This window comes from Centroberyx affinis, unplaced genomic scaffold (assembly GCF_046629955.1).
Source record: "Centroberyx affinis isolate AG114_WGS23_722 - 3 ecotype Tasmania unplaced genomic scaffold, CSIRO-AGI_Caff_v1 ptg003150l_1, whole genome shotgun sequence".
In the NCBI taxonomy this organism is placed as follows: domain Eukaryota; kingdom Metazoa; phylum Chordata; class Actinopteri; order Beryciformes; family Berycidae; genus Centroberyx; species Centroberyx affinis.
This window is the reverse complement of record NW_027281209.1, coordinates 162,233-175,119: the sequence shown is the minus strand read 5'-3', so window position 1 is coordinate 175,119 and position 12,887 is coordinate 162,233. Positions and strand designations below refer to the sequence as shown.

The 12,887-nt window shown below is 54.9% G+C and overlaps 44 non-coding genes across 44 annotated transcripts; all 44 read left to right on the top strand.

Moving 5' to 3' along the window:
* The first annotated feature begins 69 nt into the window (after window positions 1-69).
* On the top strand, window positions 70-188 carry LOC139659872 (5S ribosomal RNA). Its single transcript, XR_011696496.1, has one exon. It is a non-coding gene; the product is annotated as a 5S ribosomal RNA (ribosomal RNA).
* A 182-nt stretch (window positions 189-370) lies between these two features.
* Window positions 371-489, top strand: LOC139659844 (5S ribosomal RNA). Its single transcript, XR_011696468.1, has one exon. It is a non-coding gene; the product is annotated as a 5S ribosomal RNA (ribosomal RNA).
* A 166-nt stretch (window positions 490-655) lies between these two features.
* On the top strand, window positions 656-774 carry LOC139659818 (5S ribosomal RNA). Its single transcript, XR_011696442.1, has one exon. It is a non-coding gene; the product is annotated as a 5S ribosomal RNA (ribosomal RNA).
* A 181-nt stretch (window positions 775-955) lies between these two features.
* Window positions 956-1,074, top strand: LOC139659817 (5S ribosomal RNA). The gene has a single exon (XR_011696441.1). It is a non-coding gene; the product is annotated as a 5S ribosomal RNA (ribosomal RNA).
* A 166-nt stretch (window positions 1,075-1,240) lies between these two features.
* Window positions 1,241-1,359, top strand: LOC139659820 (5S ribosomal RNA). The gene has a single exon (XR_011696444.1). It is a non-coding gene; the product is annotated as a 5S ribosomal RNA (ribosomal RNA).
* Window positions 1,360-1,540: 181 nt separating this feature from the next.
* LOC139659816 (5S ribosomal RNA) lies at window positions 1,541-1,659 on the top strand. Its single transcript, XR_011696440.1, has one exon. It is a non-coding gene; the product is annotated as a 5S ribosomal RNA (ribosomal RNA).
* Window positions 1,660-1,840: 181 nt separating this feature from the next.
* Window positions 1,841-1,959, top strand: LOC139659814 (5S ribosomal RNA). Its single transcript, XR_011696438.1, has one exon. It is a non-coding gene; the product is annotated as a 5S ribosomal RNA (ribosomal RNA).
* A 166-nt stretch (window positions 1,960-2,125) lies between these two features.
* Window positions 2,126-2,244, top strand: LOC139659813 (5S ribosomal RNA). Its single transcript, XR_011696437.1, has one exon. It is a non-coding gene; the product is annotated as a 5S ribosomal RNA (ribosomal RNA).
* Window positions 2,245-2,425: 181 nt separating this feature from the next.
* LOC139659868 (5S ribosomal RNA) lies at window positions 2,426-2,544 on the top strand. Its single transcript, XR_011696492.1, has one exon. It is a non-coding gene; the product is annotated as a 5S ribosomal RNA (ribosomal RNA).
* A 167-nt stretch (window positions 2,545-2,711) lies between these two features.
* On the top strand, window positions 2,712-2,830 carry LOC139659812 (5S ribosomal RNA). Its single transcript, XR_011696436.1, has one exon. It is a non-coding gene; the product is annotated as a 5S ribosomal RNA (ribosomal RNA).
* Window positions 2,831-2,996: 166 nt separating this feature from the next.
* On the top strand, window positions 2,997-3,115 carry LOC139659811 (5S ribosomal RNA). The gene has a single exon (XR_011696435.1). It is a non-coding gene; the product is annotated as a 5S ribosomal RNA (ribosomal RNA).
* A 165-nt stretch (window positions 3,116-3,280) lies between these two features.
* On the top strand, window positions 3,281-3,399 carry LOC139659810 (5S ribosomal RNA). Its single transcript, XR_011696434.1, has one exon. It is a non-coding gene; the product is annotated as a 5S ribosomal RNA (ribosomal RNA).
* A 166-nt stretch (window positions 3,400-3,565) lies between these two features.
* Window positions 3,566-3,684, top strand: LOC139659809 (5S ribosomal RNA). Its single transcript, XR_011696433.1, has one exon. It is a non-coding gene; the product is annotated as a 5S ribosomal RNA (ribosomal RNA).
* Window positions 3,685-3,856: 172 nt separating this feature from the next.
* LOC139659808 (5S ribosomal RNA) lies at window positions 3,857-3,975 on the top strand. The gene has a single exon (XR_011696432.1). It is a non-coding gene; the product is annotated as a 5S ribosomal RNA (ribosomal RNA).
* A 181-nt stretch (window positions 3,976-4,156) lies between these two features.
* On the top strand, window positions 4,157-4,275 carry LOC139659807 (5S ribosomal RNA). The gene has a single exon (XR_011696431.1). It is a non-coding gene; the product is annotated as a 5S ribosomal RNA (ribosomal RNA).
* A 166-nt stretch (window positions 4,276-4,441) lies between these two features.
* Window positions 4,442-4,560, top strand: LOC139659806 (5S ribosomal RNA). Its single transcript, XR_011696430.1, has one exon. It is a non-coding gene; the product is annotated as a 5S ribosomal RNA (ribosomal RNA).
* Window positions 4,561-4,732: 172 nt separating this feature from the next.
* On the top strand, window positions 4,733-4,851 carry LOC139659805 (5S ribosomal RNA). Its single transcript, XR_011696429.1, has one exon. It is a non-coding gene; the product is annotated as a 5S ribosomal RNA (ribosomal RNA).
* Window positions 4,852-5,032: 181 nt separating this feature from the next.
* Window positions 5,033-5,151, top strand: LOC139659803 (5S ribosomal RNA). Its single transcript, XR_011696427.1, has one exon. It is a non-coding gene; the product is annotated as a 5S ribosomal RNA (ribosomal RNA).
* Window positions 5,152-5,317: 166 nt separating this feature from the next.
* LOC139659802 (5S ribosomal RNA) lies at window positions 5,318-5,436 on the top strand. Its single transcript, XR_011696426.1, has one exon. It is a non-coding gene; the product is annotated as a 5S ribosomal RNA (ribosomal RNA).
* A 181-nt stretch (window positions 5,437-5,617) lies between these two features.
* On the top strand, window positions 5,618-5,736 carry LOC139659801 (5S ribosomal RNA). Its single transcript, XR_011696425.1, has one exon. It is a non-coding gene; the product is annotated as a 5S ribosomal RNA (ribosomal RNA).
* A 181-nt stretch (window positions 5,737-5,917) lies between these two features.
* Window positions 5,918-6,036, top strand: LOC139659858 (5S ribosomal RNA). Its single transcript, XR_011696482.1, has one exon. It is a non-coding gene; the product is annotated as a 5S ribosomal RNA (ribosomal RNA).
* Window positions 6,037-6,202: 166 nt separating this feature from the next.
* Window positions 6,203-6,321, top strand: LOC139659800 (5S ribosomal RNA). Its single transcript, XR_011696424.1, has one exon. It is a non-coding gene; the product is annotated as a 5S ribosomal RNA (ribosomal RNA).
* A 181-nt stretch (window positions 6,322-6,502) lies between these two features.
* On the top strand, window positions 6,503-6,621 carry LOC139659799 (5S ribosomal RNA). The gene has a single exon (XR_011696423.1). It is a non-coding gene; the product is annotated as a 5S ribosomal RNA (ribosomal RNA).
* Window positions 6,622-6,802: 181 nt separating this feature from the next.
* LOC139659857 (5S ribosomal RNA) lies at window positions 6,803-6,921 on the top strand. Its single transcript, XR_011696481.1, has one exon. It is a non-coding gene; the product is annotated as a 5S ribosomal RNA (ribosomal RNA).
* Window positions 6,922-7,087: 166 nt separating this feature from the next.
* LOC139659797 (5S ribosomal RNA) lies at window positions 7,088-7,206 on the top strand. The gene has a single exon (XR_011696422.1). It is a non-coding gene; the product is annotated as a 5S ribosomal RNA (ribosomal RNA).
* Window positions 7,207-7,387: 181 nt separating this feature from the next.
* Window positions 7,388-7,506, top strand: LOC139659796 (5S ribosomal RNA). The gene has a single exon (XR_011696421.1). It is a non-coding gene; the product is annotated as a 5S ribosomal RNA (ribosomal RNA).
* A 166-nt stretch (window positions 7,507-7,672) lies between these two features.
* On the top strand, window positions 7,673-7,791 carry LOC139659795 (5S ribosomal RNA). The gene has a single exon (XR_011696420.1). It is a non-coding gene; the product is annotated as a 5S ribosomal RNA (ribosomal RNA).
* A 181-nt stretch (window positions 7,792-7,972) lies between these two features.
* LOC139659794 (5S ribosomal RNA) lies at window positions 7,973-8,091 on the top strand. The gene has a single exon (XR_011696419.1). It is a non-coding gene; the product is annotated as a 5S ribosomal RNA (ribosomal RNA).
* A 181-nt stretch (window positions 8,092-8,272) lies between these two features.
* On the top strand, window positions 8,273-8,391 carry LOC139659793 (5S ribosomal RNA). The gene has a single exon (XR_011696418.1). It is a non-coding gene; the product is annotated as a 5S ribosomal RNA (ribosomal RNA).
* A 166-nt stretch (window positions 8,392-8,557) lies between these two features.
* Window positions 8,558-8,676, top strand: LOC139659791 (5S ribosomal RNA). Its single transcript, XR_011696416.1, has one exon. It is a non-coding gene; the product is annotated as a 5S ribosomal RNA (ribosomal RNA).
* Window positions 8,677-8,842: 166 nt separating this feature from the next.
* On the top strand, window positions 8,843-8,961 carry LOC139659790 (5S ribosomal RNA). The gene has a single exon (XR_011696415.1). It is a non-coding gene; the product is annotated as a 5S ribosomal RNA (ribosomal RNA).
* Window positions 8,962-9,127: 166 nt separating this feature from the next.
* LOC139659873 (5S ribosomal RNA) lies at window positions 9,128-9,246 on the top strand. The gene has a single exon (XR_011696497.1). It is a non-coding gene; the product is annotated as a 5S ribosomal RNA (ribosomal RNA).
* A 166-nt stretch (window positions 9,247-9,412) lies between these two features.
* LOC139659789 (5S ribosomal RNA) lies at window positions 9,413-9,531 on the top strand. The gene has a single exon (XR_011696414.1). It is a non-coding gene; the product is annotated as a 5S ribosomal RNA (ribosomal RNA).
* A 181-nt stretch (window positions 9,532-9,712) lies between these two features.
* Window positions 9,713-9,831, top strand: LOC139659856 (5S ribosomal RNA). Its single transcript, XR_011696480.1, has one exon. It is a non-coding gene; the product is annotated as a 5S ribosomal RNA (ribosomal RNA).
* A 166-nt stretch (window positions 9,832-9,997) lies between these two features.
* Window positions 9,998-10,116, top strand: LOC139659788 (5S ribosomal RNA). The gene has a single exon (XR_011696413.1). It is a non-coding gene; the product is annotated as a 5S ribosomal RNA (ribosomal RNA).
* Window positions 10,117-10,297: 181 nt separating this feature from the next.
* On the top strand, window positions 10,298-10,416 carry LOC139659787 (5S ribosomal RNA). Its single transcript, XR_011696412.1, has one exon. It is a non-coding gene; the product is annotated as a 5S ribosomal RNA (ribosomal RNA).
* A 181-nt stretch (window positions 10,417-10,597) lies between these two features.
* Window positions 10,598-10,716, top strand: LOC139659885 (5S ribosomal RNA). Its single transcript, XR_011696508.1, has one exon. It is a non-coding gene; the product is annotated as a 5S ribosomal RNA (ribosomal RNA).
* A 166-nt stretch (window positions 10,717-10,882) lies between these two features.
* LOC139659786 (5S ribosomal RNA) lies at window positions 10,883-11,001 on the top strand. Its single transcript, XR_011696411.1, has one exon. It is a non-coding gene; the product is annotated as a 5S ribosomal RNA (ribosomal RNA).
* A 181-nt stretch (window positions 11,002-11,182) lies between these two features.
* LOC139659785 (5S ribosomal RNA) lies at window positions 11,183-11,301 on the top strand. Its single transcript, XR_011696410.1, has one exon. It is a non-coding gene; the product is annotated as a 5S ribosomal RNA (ribosomal RNA).
* Window positions 11,302-11,482: 181 nt separating this feature from the next.
* On the top strand, window positions 11,483-11,601 carry LOC139659855 (5S ribosomal RNA). Its single transcript, XR_011696479.1, has one exon. It is a non-coding gene; the product is annotated as a 5S ribosomal RNA (ribosomal RNA).
* Window positions 11,602-11,767: 166 nt separating this feature from the next.
* Window positions 11,768-11,886, top strand: LOC139659784 (5S ribosomal RNA). The gene has a single exon (XR_011696409.1). It is a non-coding gene; the product is annotated as a 5S ribosomal RNA (ribosomal RNA).
* Window positions 11,887-12,074: 188 nt separating this feature from the next.
* LOC139659783 (5S ribosomal RNA) lies at window positions 12,075-12,193 on the top strand. Its single transcript, XR_011696408.1, has one exon. It is a non-coding gene; the product is annotated as a 5S ribosomal RNA (ribosomal RNA).
* Window positions 12,194-12,374: 181 nt separating this feature from the next.
* On the top strand, window positions 12,375-12,493 carry LOC139659781 (5S ribosomal RNA). The gene has a single exon (XR_011696407.1). It is a non-coding gene; the product is annotated as a 5S ribosomal RNA (ribosomal RNA).
* Window positions 12,494-12,674: 181 nt separating this feature from the next.
* On the top strand, window positions 12,675-12,793 carry LOC139659779 (5S ribosomal RNA). The gene has a single exon (XR_011696405.1). It is a non-coding gene; the product is annotated as a 5S ribosomal RNA (ribosomal RNA).
* Window positions 12,794-12,887: the final 94 nt, after the last annotated feature.

Here is a 12,887-nt window from a genome sequence, read left to right as displayed (position 1 = left end):
CTCTCCTTCCGCTGTTTGTTGAAGGTTGGTCTTGCATCTATAAAAGGCCCTTCTGTTAGTCCGTCTGTGGCTTACGGCCACACCAACCTGAGCGCGCCAGATCTCGTCAGATCTCGGAAGCTAAGCAGGTTCGGGCCTGGTTAGTACTTGGATGGGAGACCGCCTGGGAATACCAGGTGCTGTAAGCCTTTTTTTTTTCTTGAGACAGGGCTCCGGATTGCAGAGCTGACAAGCGGCCGCGCTTGCTAGCTAGCTGCAACATGTTGCCTCCGCTTGTTGTTTGGGAGCCTGGCCTTTGCGCTCTCCTTCCGCTGTTTGTTGAAGGTTGGTCTTGCCATCTATAAAAGGCCCTTCTGTTAGTCCGTCTGTGGCTTACGGCCACACCAACCTGAGCGTGCCCGATCTCGTCAGATCTCGGAAGCTAAGCAGGTTCGGGCCTGGTTAGTACTTGGATGGGAGACCGCCTGGGAATACCAGGTGCTGTAAGCCTTTTTTTTTCTTGAGACAGGGCTCCGGATTGCAGAGCTGACAAGCGGCCGCGCTTGCTAGCTAGCTGCAACATGTTGCCTCCGCTTGTTGTTTGGGCTCTCCTTCCGCTGTTTGTTGAAGGTTGGTCTTGCCATCTATAAAAGGCCCTTCTGTTAGTCCGTCTGTGGCTTACGGCCACACCAACCTGAGCGCGCCCGATCTCGTCAGATCTCGGAAGCTAAGCAGGTTCGGGCCTGGTTAGTACTTGGATGGGAGACCGCCTGGGAATACCAGGTGCTGTAAGCCTTTTTTTTTCTTGAGACAGGGCTCCGGATTGCAGAGCTGACAAGCGGCCGCGCTTGCTAGCTAGCTGCAACATGTTGCCTCCGCTTGTTGTTTGGGAGCCTGGCCTTTGCGCTCTCCTTCCGCTGTTTGTTGAAGGTTGGTCTTGCCATCTATAAAAGGCCCTTCTGTTAGTCCGTCTGTGGCTTACGGCCACACCAACCTGAGCGCGCCCGATCTCGTCAGATCTCGGAAGCTAAGCAGGTTCGGGCCTGGTTAGTACTTGGATGGGAGACCGCCTGGGAATACCAGGTGCTGTAAGCCTTTTTTTTTCTTGAGACAGGGCTCCGGATTGCAGAGCTGACAAGCGGCCGCGCTTGCTAGCTAGCTGCAACATGTTGCCTCCGCTTGTTGTTTGGGCTCTCCTTCCGCTGTTTGTTGAAGGTTGGTCTTGCCATCTATAAAAGGCCCTTCTGTTAGTCCGTCTGTGGCTTACGGCCACACCAACCTGAACGCGCCCGATCTTGTCAGATCTCGGAAGTTAAGCAGGTTCGGGCCTGGTTAGTACTTGGATGGGAGACCGCCTGGGAATACCAGGTGCTGTAAGCCTTTTTTTTTCTTGAGACAGGGCTCCGGATTGCAGAGCTGACAAGCGGCCGCGCTTGCTAGCTAGCTGCAACATGTTGCCTCCGCTTGTTGTTTGGGAGCCTGGCCTTTGCGCTCTCCTTCCGCTGTTTGTTGAAGGTTGGTCTTGCCATCTATAAAAGGCCCTTCTGTTAGTCCGTCTGTGGCTTACGGCCACACCAACCTGAGCGCGCCCGATCTCGTCAGATCTCGGAAGCTAAGCAGGTTCGGGCCTGGTTAGTACTTGGATGGGAGACCGCCTGGGAATACCAGGTGCTGTAAGCCTTTTTTTTTCTTGAGACAGGGCTCCGGATTGCAGAGCTGACAAGCGGCCGCGCTTGCTAGCTAGCTGCAACATGTTGCCTCCGCTTGTTGTTTGGGAGCCTGGCCTTTGCGCTCTCCTTCCGCTGTTTGTTGAAGGTTGGTCTTGCCATCTATAAAAGGCCCTTCTGTTAGTCCGTCTGTGGCTTACGGCCACACCAACCTGAGCGCGCCCGATCTCGTCAGATCTCGGAAGCTAAGCAGGTTCGGGCCTGGTTAGTACTTGGATGGGAGACCGCCTGGGAATACCAGGTGCTGTAAGCCTTTTTTTTTCTTGAGACAGGGCTCCGGATTGCAGAGCTGACAAGCGGCCGCGCTTGCTAGCTAGCTGCAACATGTTGCCTCCGCTTGTTGTTTGGGCTCTCCTTCCGCTGTTTGTTGAAGGTTGGTCTTGCCATCTATAAAAGGCCCTTCTGTTAGTCCGTCTGTGGCTTACGGCCACACCAACCTGAGCGCGCCCGATCTCGTCAGATCTCGGAAGCTAAGCAGGTTCGGGCCTGGTTAGTACTTGGATGGGAGACCGCCTGGGAATACCAGGTGCTGTAAGCCTTTTTTTTTCTTGAGACAGGGCTCCGGATTGCAGAGCTGACAAGCGGCCGCGCTTGCTAGCTAGCTGCAACATGTTGCCTCCGCTTGTTGTTTGGGAGCCTGGCCTTTGCGCTCTCCTTCTGCTGTTTGTAGAAGGTTGGTCTTGCCATCTATAAAAGGCCCTTCTGTTAGTCCGTCTGTGGCTTACGGCCACACCAACCTGAGTGCGCCAGATCTCGTCAGATCTCGGAAGCTAAGCAGGTTCGGGCCTGGTTAGTACTTGGATGGGAGACCGCCTGGGAATACCAGGTGCTGTAAGCCTTTTTTTTTTCTTGAGACAGGGCTCCGGATTGCAGAGCTGACAAGCGGCCGCGCTTGCTAGCTAGTTGCAACATGTTGCCTCCGCTTGTTGTTTGGGCTCTCCTTCCGCTGTTTGTTGAAGGTTGGTCTTGCCATCTATAAAAGGCCCTTCTGTTAGTCCGTCTGTGGCTTACGGCCACACCAACCTGAGCGCGCCCGATCTCGTCAGATCTCGGAAGCTAAGCAGGTTCGGGCCTGGTTAGTACTTGGATGGGAGACCGCCTGGGAATACCAGGTGCTGTAAGCCTTTTTTTTTCTTGAGACAGGGCTCCGGATTGCAGAGCTGACAAGCGGCCGCGCTTGCTAGCTAGCTGCAACATGTTGCCTCCGCTTGTTGTTTGGGCTCTCCTTCCGCTGTTTGTTGAAGGTTGGTCTTGCCATCTATAAAAGGCCCTTCTGTTAGTCCGTCTGTGGCTTACGGCCACACCAACCTGAGCGCGCCCGATCTCGTCAGATCTCGGAAGCTAAGCAGGTTCGGGCCTGGTTAGTACTTGGATGGGAGACCGCCTGGGAATACCAGGTGCTGTAAGCCTTTTTTTTCTTGAGACAGGGCTCCGGATTGCAGAGCTGACAAGCGGCCGCGCTTGCTAGCTAGCTGCAACATGTTGCCTCCGCTTGTTGTTTGGGCTCTCCTTCCGCTGTTTGTTGAAGGTTGGTCTTGCCATCTATAAAAGGCCCTTCTGTTAGTCCGTCTGTGGCTTACGGCCACACCAACCTGAGCGCGCCCGATCTCGTCAGATCTCGGAAGCTAAGCAGGTTCGGGCCTGGTTAGTACTTGGATGGGAGACCGCCTGGGAATACCAGGTGCTGTAAGCCTTTTTTTTTCTTGAGACAGGGCTCCGGATTGCAGAGCTGACAAGCGGCCGCGCTTGCTAGCTAGCTGCAACATGTTGCCTCCGCTTGTTGTTTGGGCTCTCCTTCCGCTGTTTGTTGAAGGTTGGTCTTGCCATCTATAAAAGGCCCTTCTGTTAGTCCGTCTGTGGCTTACGGCCACACCAACCTGAGCGCGCCCGATCTCGTCAGATCTCGGAAGCTAAGCAGGTTCGGGCCTGGTTAGTACTTGGATGGGAGACCGCCTGGGAATACCAGGTGCTGTAAGCCTTTTTTTTTCTTGAGACAGGGCTCCGGATTGCAGAGCTGACAAGCGGCCGCGCTTGCTAGCTAGCTGCAACATGTTGCCTCCGCTTGTTGTTTGGGAGCCTGGCTCTCTTCCGCTGTTTGTTGAAGGTTGGTCTTGCCATCTATAAAAGGCCCTTCTGTTAGTCCGTCTGTGGCTTACGGCCACACCAACCTGAGCGCGCCCGATCTCGTCAGATCTCGGAAGCTAAGCAGGTTCGGGCCTGGTTAGTACTTGGATGGGAGACCGCCTGGGAATACCAGGTGCTGTAAGCCTTTTTTTTTCTTGAGACAGGGCTCCGGATTGCAGAGCTGACAAGCGGCCGCGCTTGCTAGCTAGCTGCAACATGTTGCCTCCGCTTGTTGTTTGGGAGCCTGGCCTTTGCGCTCTCCTTCCGCTGTTTGTTGAAGGTTGGTCTTGCCATCTATAAAAGGCCCTTCTGTTAGTCCGTCTGTGGCTTACGGCCACACCAACCTGAGCGCGCCCGATCTCGTCAGATCTCGGAAGCTAAGCAGGTTCGGGCCTGGTTAGTACTTGGATGGGAGACCGCCTGGGAATACCAGGTGCTGTAAGCCTTTTTTTTTCTTGAGACAGGGCTCCGGATTGCAGAGCTGACAAGCGGCCGCGCTTGCTAGCTAGCTGCAACATGTTGCCTCCGCTTGTTGTTTGGGCTCTCCTTCCGCTGTTTGTTGAAGGTTGGTCTTGCCATCTATAAAAGGCCCTTCTGTTAGTCCGTCTGTGGCTTACGGCCACACCAACCTGAGCGCGCCCGATCTCGTCAGATCTCGGAAGCTAAGCAGGTTCGGGCCTGGTTAGTACTTGGATGGGAGACCGCCTGGGAATACCAGGTGCTGTAAGCCTTTTTTTTTCTTGAGACAGGGCTCCGGATTGCAGAGCTGACAAGCGGCCGCGCTTGCTAGCTAGCTGCAACATGTTGCCTCCGCTTGTTGTTTGGGAGCCTGGCCTCCTTCCGCTGTTTGTTGAAGGTTGGTCTTGCCATCTATAAAAGGCCCTTCTGTTAGTCCGTCTGTGGCTTACGGCCACACCAACCTGAGCGCGCCCGATCTCGTCAGATCTCGGAAGCTAAGCAGGTTCGGGCCTGGTTAGTACTTGGATGGGAGACCGCCTGGGAATACCAGGTGCTGTAAGCCTTTTTTTTTCTTGAGACAGGGCTCCGGATTGCAGAGCTGACAAGCGGCCGCGCTTGCTAGCTAGCTGCAACATGTTGCCTCCGCTTGTTGTTTGGGAGCCTGGCCTTTGCGCTCTCCTTCCGCTGTTTGTTGAAGGTTGGTCTTGCCATCTATAAAAGGCCCTTCTGTTAGTCCGTCTGTGGCTTACGGCCACACCAACCTGAGCGCGCCCGATCTCGTCAGATCTCGGAAGCTAAGCAGGTTCGGGCCTGGTTAGTACTTGGATGGGAGACCGCCTGGGAATACCAGGTGCTGTAAGCCTTTTTTTTTCTTGAGACAGGGCTCCGGATTGCAGAGCTGACAAGCGGCCGCGCTTGCTAGCTAGCTGCAACATGTTGCCTCCGCTTGTTGTTTGGGCTCTCCTTCCGCTGTTTGTTGAAGGTTGGTCTTGCCATCTATAAAAGGCCCTTCTGTTAGTCCGTCTGTGGCTTACGGCCACACCAACCTGAGCGCGCCCGATCTCGTCAGATCTCGGAAGCTAAGCAGGTTCGGGCCTGGTTAGTACTTGGATGGGAGACCGCCTGGGAATACCAGGTGCTGTAAGCCTTTTTTTTTCTTGAGACAGGGCTCCGGATTGCAGAGCTGACAAGCGGCCGCGCTTGCTAGCTAGCTGCAACATGTTGCCTCCGCTTGTTGTTTGGGAGCCTGGCCTTTGCGCTCTCCTTCCGCTGTTTGTTGAAGGTTGGTCTTGCCATCTATAAAAGGCCCTTCTGTTAGTCCGTCTGTGGCTTACGGCCACACCAACCTGAGCGCGCCCGATCTCGTCAGATCTCGGAAGCTAAGCAGGTTCGGGCCTGGTTAGTACTTGGATGGGAGACCGCCTGGGAATACCAGGTGCTGTAAGCCTTTTTTTTTCTTGAGACAGGGCTCCGGATTGCAGAGCTGACAAGCGGCCGCGCTTGCTAGCTAGCTGCAACATGTTGCCTCCGCTTGTTGTTTGGGAGCCTGGCCTTTGCGCTCTCCTTCCGCTGTTTGTTGAAGGTTGGTCTTGCCATCTATAAAAGGCCCTTCTGTTAGTCCGTCTGTGGCTTACGGCCACACCAACCTGAGCGCGCCCGATCTCGTCAGATCTTGGAAGCTAAGCAGGTTCGGGCCTGGTTAGTACTTGGATGGGAGACCGCCTGGGAATACCAGGTGCTGTAAGCCTTTTTTTTTCTTGAGACAGGGCTCCGGATTGCAGAGCTGACAAGCGGCCGCGCTTGCTAGCTAGCTGCAACATGTTGCCTCCGCTTGTTGTTTGGGCTCTCCTTCCGCTGTTTGTTGAAGGTTGGTCTTGCCATCTATAAAAGGCCCTTCTGTTAGTCCGTCTGTGGCTTACGGCCACACCAACCTGAGCGCGCCCGATCTCGTCAGATCTCGGAAGCTAAGCAGGTTCGGGCCTGGTTAGTACTTGGATGGGAGACCGCCTGGGAATACCAGGTGCTGTAAGCCTTTTTTTTTCTTGAGACAGGGCTCCGGATTGCAGAGCTGACAAGCGGCCGCGCTTGCTAGCTAGCTGCAACATGTTGCCTCCGCTTGTTGTTTGGGAGCCTGGCCTTTGCGCTCTCCTTCCGCTGTTTGTTGAAGGTTGGTCTTGCCATCTATAAAAGGCCCTTCTGTTAGTCCGTCTGTGGCTTACGGCCACACCAACCTGAGCGCGCCCGATCTCGTCAGATCTCGGAAGCTAAGCAGGTTCGGGCCTGGTTAGTACTTGGATGGGAGACCGCCTGGGAATACCAGGTGCTGTAAGCCTTTTTTTTTCTTGAGACAGGGCTCCGGATTGCAGAGCTGACAAGCGGCCGCGCTTGCTAGCTAGCTGCAACATGTTGCCTCCGCTTGTTGTTTGGGAGCCTGGCCTTTGCGCTCTCCTTCCGCTGTTTGTTGAAGGTTGGTCTTGCCATCTATAAAAGGCCCTTCTGTTAGTCCGTCTGTGGCTTACGGCCACACCAACCTGAGCGCGCCCGATCTCGTCAGATCTTGGAAGCTAAGCAGGTTCGGGCCTGGTTAGTACTTGGATGGGAGACCGCCTGGGAATACCAGGTGCTGTAAGCCTTTTTTTTTCTTGAGACAGGGCTCCGGATTGCAGAGCTGACAAGCGGCCGCGCTTGCTAGCTAGCTGCAACATGTTGCCTCCGCTTGTTGTTTGGGCTCTCCTTCCGCTGTTTGTTGAAGGTTGGTCTTGCCATCTATAAAAGGCCCTTCTGTTAGTCCGTCTGTGGCTTACGGCCACACCAACCTGAGCGCGCCCGATCTCGTCAGATCTCGGAAGCTAAGCAGGTTCGGGCCTGGTTAGTACTTGGATGGGAGACCGCCTGGGAATACCAGGTGCTGTAAGCCTTTTTTTTTCTTGAGACAGGGCTCCGGATTGCAGAGCTGACAAGCGGCCGCGCTTGCTAGCTAGCTGCAACATGTTGCCTCCGCTTGTTGTTTGGGAGCCTGGCCTTTGCGCTCTCCTTCCGCTGTTTGTTGAAGGTTGGTCTTGCCATCTATAAAAGGCCCTTCTGTTAGTCCGTCTGTGGCTTACGGCCACACCAACCTGAGCGCGCCCGATCTCGTCAGATCTCGGAAGCTAAGCAGGTTCGGGCCTGGTTAGTACTTGGATGGGAGACCGCCTGGGAATACCAGGTGCTGTAAGCCTTTTTTTTTCTTGAGACAGGGCTCCGGATTGCAGAGCTGACAAGCGGCCGCGCTTGCTAGCTAGCTGCAACATGTTGCCTCCGCTTGTTGTTTGGGCTCTCCTTCCGCTGTTTGTTGAAGGTTGGTCTTGCCATCTATAAAAGGCCCTTCTGTTAGTCCGTCTGTGGCTTACGGCCACACCAACCTGAGCGCGCCCGATCTCGTCAGATCTCGGAAGCTAAGCAGGTTCGGGCCTGGTTAGTACTTGGATGGGAGACCGCCTGGGAATACCAGGTGCTGTAAGCCTTTTTTTTTCTTGAGACAGGGCTCCGGATTGCAGAGCTGACAAGCGGCCGCGCTTGCTAGCTAGCTGCAACATGTTGCCTCCGCTTGTTGTTTGGGAGCCTGGCCTTTGCGCTCTCCTTCCGCTGTTTGTTGAAGGTTGGTCTTGCCATCTATAAAAGGCCCTTCTGTTAGTCCGTCTGTGGCTTACGGCCACACCAACCTGAGCGCGCCCGATCTCGTCAGATCTCGGAAGCTAAGCAGGTTCGGGCCTGGTTAGTACTTGGATGGGAGACCGCCTGGGAATACCAGGTGCTGTAAGCCTTTTTTTTTCTTGAGACAGGGCTCCGGATTGCAGAGCTGACAAGCGGCCGCGCTTGCTAGCTAGCTGCAACATGTTGCCTCCGCTTGTTGTTTGGGAGCCTGGCCTTTGCGCTCTCCTTCCGCTGTTTGTTGAAGGTTGGTCTTGCCATCTATAAAAGGCCCTTCTGTTAGTCCGTCTGTGGCTTACGGCCACACCAACCTGAGCGCGCCCGATCTCGTCAGATCTCGGAAGCTAAGCAGGTTCGGGCCTGGTTAGTACTTGGATGGGAGACCGCCTGGGAATACCAGGTGCTGTAAGCCTTTTTTTTTCTTGAGACAGGGCTCCGGATTGCAGAGCTGACAAGCGGCCGCGCTTGCTAGCTAGCTGCAACATGTTGCCTCCGCTTGTTGTTTGGGCTCTCCTTCCGCTGTTTGTTGAAGGTTGGTCTTGCCATCTATAAAAGGCCCTTCTGTTAGTCCGTCTGTGGCTTACGGCCACACCAACCTGAGCGCGCCCGATCTCGTCAGATCTCGGAAGCTAAGCAGGTTCGGGCCTGGTTAGTACTTGGATGGGAGACCGCCTGGGAATACCAGGTGCTGTAAGCCTTTTTTTTTCTTGAGACAGGGCTCCGGATTGCAGAGCTGACAAGCGGCCGCGCTTGCTAGCTAGCTGCAACATGTTGCCTCCGCTTGTTGTTTGGGCTCTCCTTCCGCTGTTTGTTGAAGGTTGGTCTTGCCATCTATAAAAGGCCCTTCTGTTAGTCCGTCTGTGGCTTACGGCCACACCAACCTGAGCGCGCCCGATCTCGTCAGATCTCGGAAGCTAAGCAGGTTCGGGCCTGGTTAGTACTTGGATGGGAGACCGCCTGGGAATACCAGGTGCTGTAAGCCTTTTTTTTTCTTGAGACAGGGCTCCGGATTGCAGAGCTGACAAGCGGCCGCGCTTGCTAGCTAGCTGCAACATGTTGCCTCCGCTTGTTGTTTGGGCTCTCCTTCCGCTGTTTGTTGAAGGTTGGTCTTGCCATCTATAAAAGGCCCTTCTGTTAGTCCGTCTGTGGCTTACGGCCACACCAACCTGAGCGCGCCCGATCTCGTCAGATCTCGGAAGCTAAGCAGGTTCGGGCCTGGTTAGTTCTTGGATGGGAGACCGCCTGGGAATACCAGGTGCTGTAAGCCTTTTTTTTTCTTGAGACAGGGCTCCGGATTGCAGAGCTGACAAGCGGCCGCGCTTGCTAGCTAGCTGCAACATGTTGCCTCCGCTTGTTGTTTGGGCTCTCCTTCCGCTGTTTGTTGAAGGTTGGTCTTGCCATCTATAAAAGGCCCTTCTGTTAGTCCGTCTGTGGCTTACGGCCACACCAACCTGAGCGCGCCCGATCTCGTCAGATCTCGGAAGCTAAGCAGGTTCGGGCCTGGTTAGTACTTGGATGGGAGACCGCCTGGGAATACCAGGTGCTGTAAGCCTTTTTTTTTCTTGAGACAGGGCTCCGGATTGCAGAGCTGACCAGCGGCCGCGCTTGCTAGCTAGCTGCAACATGTTGCCTCCGCTTGTTGTTTGGGAGCCTGGCCTTTGCGCTCTCCTTCCGCTGTTTGTTGAAGGTTGGTCTTGCCATCTATAAAAGGCCCTTCTGTTAGTCCGTCTGTGGCTTACGGCCACACCAACCTGAGCGCGCCCGATCTCGTCAGATCTTGGAAGCTAAGCAGGTTCGGGCCTGGTTAGTACTTGGATGGGAGACCGCCTGGGAATACCAGGTGCTGTAAGCCTTTTTTTTTCTTGAGACAGGGCTCCGGATTGCAGAGCTGACAAGCGGCCGCGCTTGCTAGCTAGCTGCAACATGTTGCCTCCGCTTGTTGTTTGGGCTCTCCTTCCGCTGTTTGTTGAAGGTTGGTCTTGCCATCTATAAAAGGCCCTTCTGTTAGTCCGTCTGTGGCTTACGGCCACACCAACCTGAGCGCGCCCGATCTCGTCAGATCTCGGAAGCTAAGCAGGTTCGGGCCTGGTTAGTACTTGGATGGGAGACCGCCTGGGAATACCAGGTGCTGTAAGCCTTTTTTTTTCTTGAGACAGGGCTCCGGATTGCAGAGCTGACAAGCGGCCGCGCTTGCTAGCTAGCTGCAACATGTTGCCTCCGCTTGTTGTTTGGGAGCCTGGCCTTTGCGCTCTCCTTCCGCTGTTTGTTGAAGGTTGGTCTTGCCATCTATAAAAGGCCCTTCTGTTAGTCCGTCTGTGGCTTACGGCCACACCAACCTGAGCGCGCCCGATCTCGTCAGATCTCGGAAGCTAAGCAGGTTCGGGCCTGGTTAGTACTTGGATGGGAGACCGCCTGGGAATACCAGGTGCTGTAAGCCTTTTTTTTTCTTGAGACAGGGCTCCGGATTGCAGAGCTGACAAGCGGCCGCGCTTGCTAGCTAGCTGCAACATGTTGCCTCCGCTTGTTGTTTGGGAGCCTGGCCTTTGCGCTCTCCTTCCGCTGTTTGTTGAAGGTTGGTCTTGCCATCTATAAAAGGCCCTTCTGTTAGTCCGTCTGTGGCTTACGGCCACACCAACCTGAGCGCGCCCGATCTCGTCAGATCTCGGAAGCTAAGCAGGTTCGGGCCTGGTTAGTACTTGGATGGGAGACAGCCTGGGAATACCAGGTGCTGTAAGCCTTTTTTTTTCTTGAGACAGGGCTCCGGATTGCAGAGCTGACAAGCGGCCGCGCTTGCTAGCTAGCTGCAACATGTTGCCTCCGCTTGTTGTTTGGGCTCTCCTTCCGCTGTTTGTTGAAGGTTGGTCTTGCCATCTATAAAAGGCCCTTCTGTTAGTCCGTCTGTGGCTTACGGCCACACCAACCTGAGCGCGCCCGATCTCGTCAGATCTCGGAAGCTAAGCAGGTTCGGGCCTGGTTAGTACTTGGATGGGAGACCGCCTGGGAATACCAGGTGCTGTAAGCCTTTTTTTTTCTTGAGACAGGGCTCCGGATTGCAGAGCTGACAAGCGGCCGCGCTTGCTAGCTAGCTGCAACATGTTGCCTCCGCTTGTTGTTTGGGAGCCTGGCCTTTGCGCTCTCCTTCCGCTGTTTGTTGAAGGTTGGTCTTGCCATCTATAAAAGGCCCTTCTGTTAGTCCGTCTGTGGCTTACGGCCACACCAACCTGAGCGCGCCCGATCTCGTCAGATCTCGGAAGCTAAGCAGGTTCGGGCCTGGTTAGTACTTGGATGGGAGACCGCCTGGGAATACCAGGTGCTGTAAGCCTTTTTTTTTCTTGAGACAGGGCTCCGGATTGCAGAGCTGACAAGCGGCCGCGCTTGCTAGCTAGCTGCAACATGTTGCCTCCGCTTGTTGTTTGGGAGCCTGGCCTTTGCGCTCTCCTTCCGCTGTTTGTTGAAGGTTGGTCTTGCCATCTATAAAAGGCCCTTCTGTTAGTCCGTCTGTGGCTTACGGCCACACCAACCTGAGCGCGCCCGATCTCGTCAGATCTTGGAAGCTAAGCAGGTTCGGGCCTGGTTAGTACTTGGATGGGAGACCGCCTGGGAATACCAGGTGCTGTAAGCCTTTTTTTTTCTTGAGACAGGGCTCCGGATTGCAGAGCTGACAAGCGGCCGCGCTTGCTAGCTAGCTGCAACATGTTGCCTCCGCTTGTTGTTTGGGCTCTCCTTCCGCTGTTTGTTGAAGGTTGGTCTTGCCATCTATAAAAGGCCCTTCTGTTAGTCCGTCTGTGGCTTACGGCCACACCAACCTGAGCGCGCCCGATCTCGTCAGATCTCGGAAGCTAAGCAGGTTCGGGCCTGGTTAGTACTTGGATGGGAGACCGCCTGGGAATACCAGGTGCTGTAAGCCTTTTTTTTTCTTGAGACAGGAGACAGGGCTCCGGATTGCAGAGCTGACAAGCGGCCGCGCTTGCTAGCTAGCTGCAACATGTTGCCTCCGCTTGTTGTTTGGGAGCCTGGCCTTTGCGCTCTCCTTCCGCTGTTTGTTGAAGGTTGGTCTTGCCATCTATAAAAGGCCCTTCTGTTAGTCCGTCTGTGGCTTACGGCCACACCAACCTGAGCGCGCCCGATCTCGTCAGATCTCGGAAGCTAAGCAGGTTCGGGCCTGGTTAGTACTTGGATGGGAGACCGCCTGGGAATACCAGGTGCTGTAAGCCTTTTTTTTTCTTGAGACAGGGCTCCGGATTGCAGAGCTGACAAGCGGCCGCGCTTGCTAGCTAGCTGCAACATGTTGCCTCCGCTTGTTGTTTGGGAGCCTGGCCTTTGCGCTCTCCTTCCGCTGTTTGTTGAAGGTTGGTCTTGCCATCTATAAAAGGCCCTTCTGTTAGTCCGTCTGTGGCTTACGGCCACACCAACCTGAGCGCGCCCGATCTCGTCAGATCTCGGAAGCTAAGCAGGTTCGGGCCTGGTTAGTACTTGGATGGGAGACCGCCTGGGAATACCAGGTGCTGTAAGCCTTTTTTTTTCTTGAGACAGGGCTCCGGATTGCAGAGCTGACAAGCGGCCGCGCTTGCTAGCTAGCTGCAACATGTTGCCTCCGCTTGTTGTTTGGGAGCCTGGCCTTTGCGCTCTCCTTCCGCTGTTTGTTGAAGGTTGGTCTTGCCATCTATAAAAGGCCCTTCTGTTAGTCCGTCTGTGGCTTACGGCCACACCAACCTGAGCGCGCCCGATCTCGTCAGATCTCGGAAGCTAAGCAGGTTCGGGCCTGGTTAGTACTTGGATGGGAGACCGCCTGGGAATACCAGGTGCTGTAAGCCTTTTTTTTTCTTGAGACAGGGCTCCGGATTGCAGAGCTGACAAGCGGCCGCGCTTGCTAGCTAGCTGCAACATGTTGCCTCCGCTTGTTGTTTG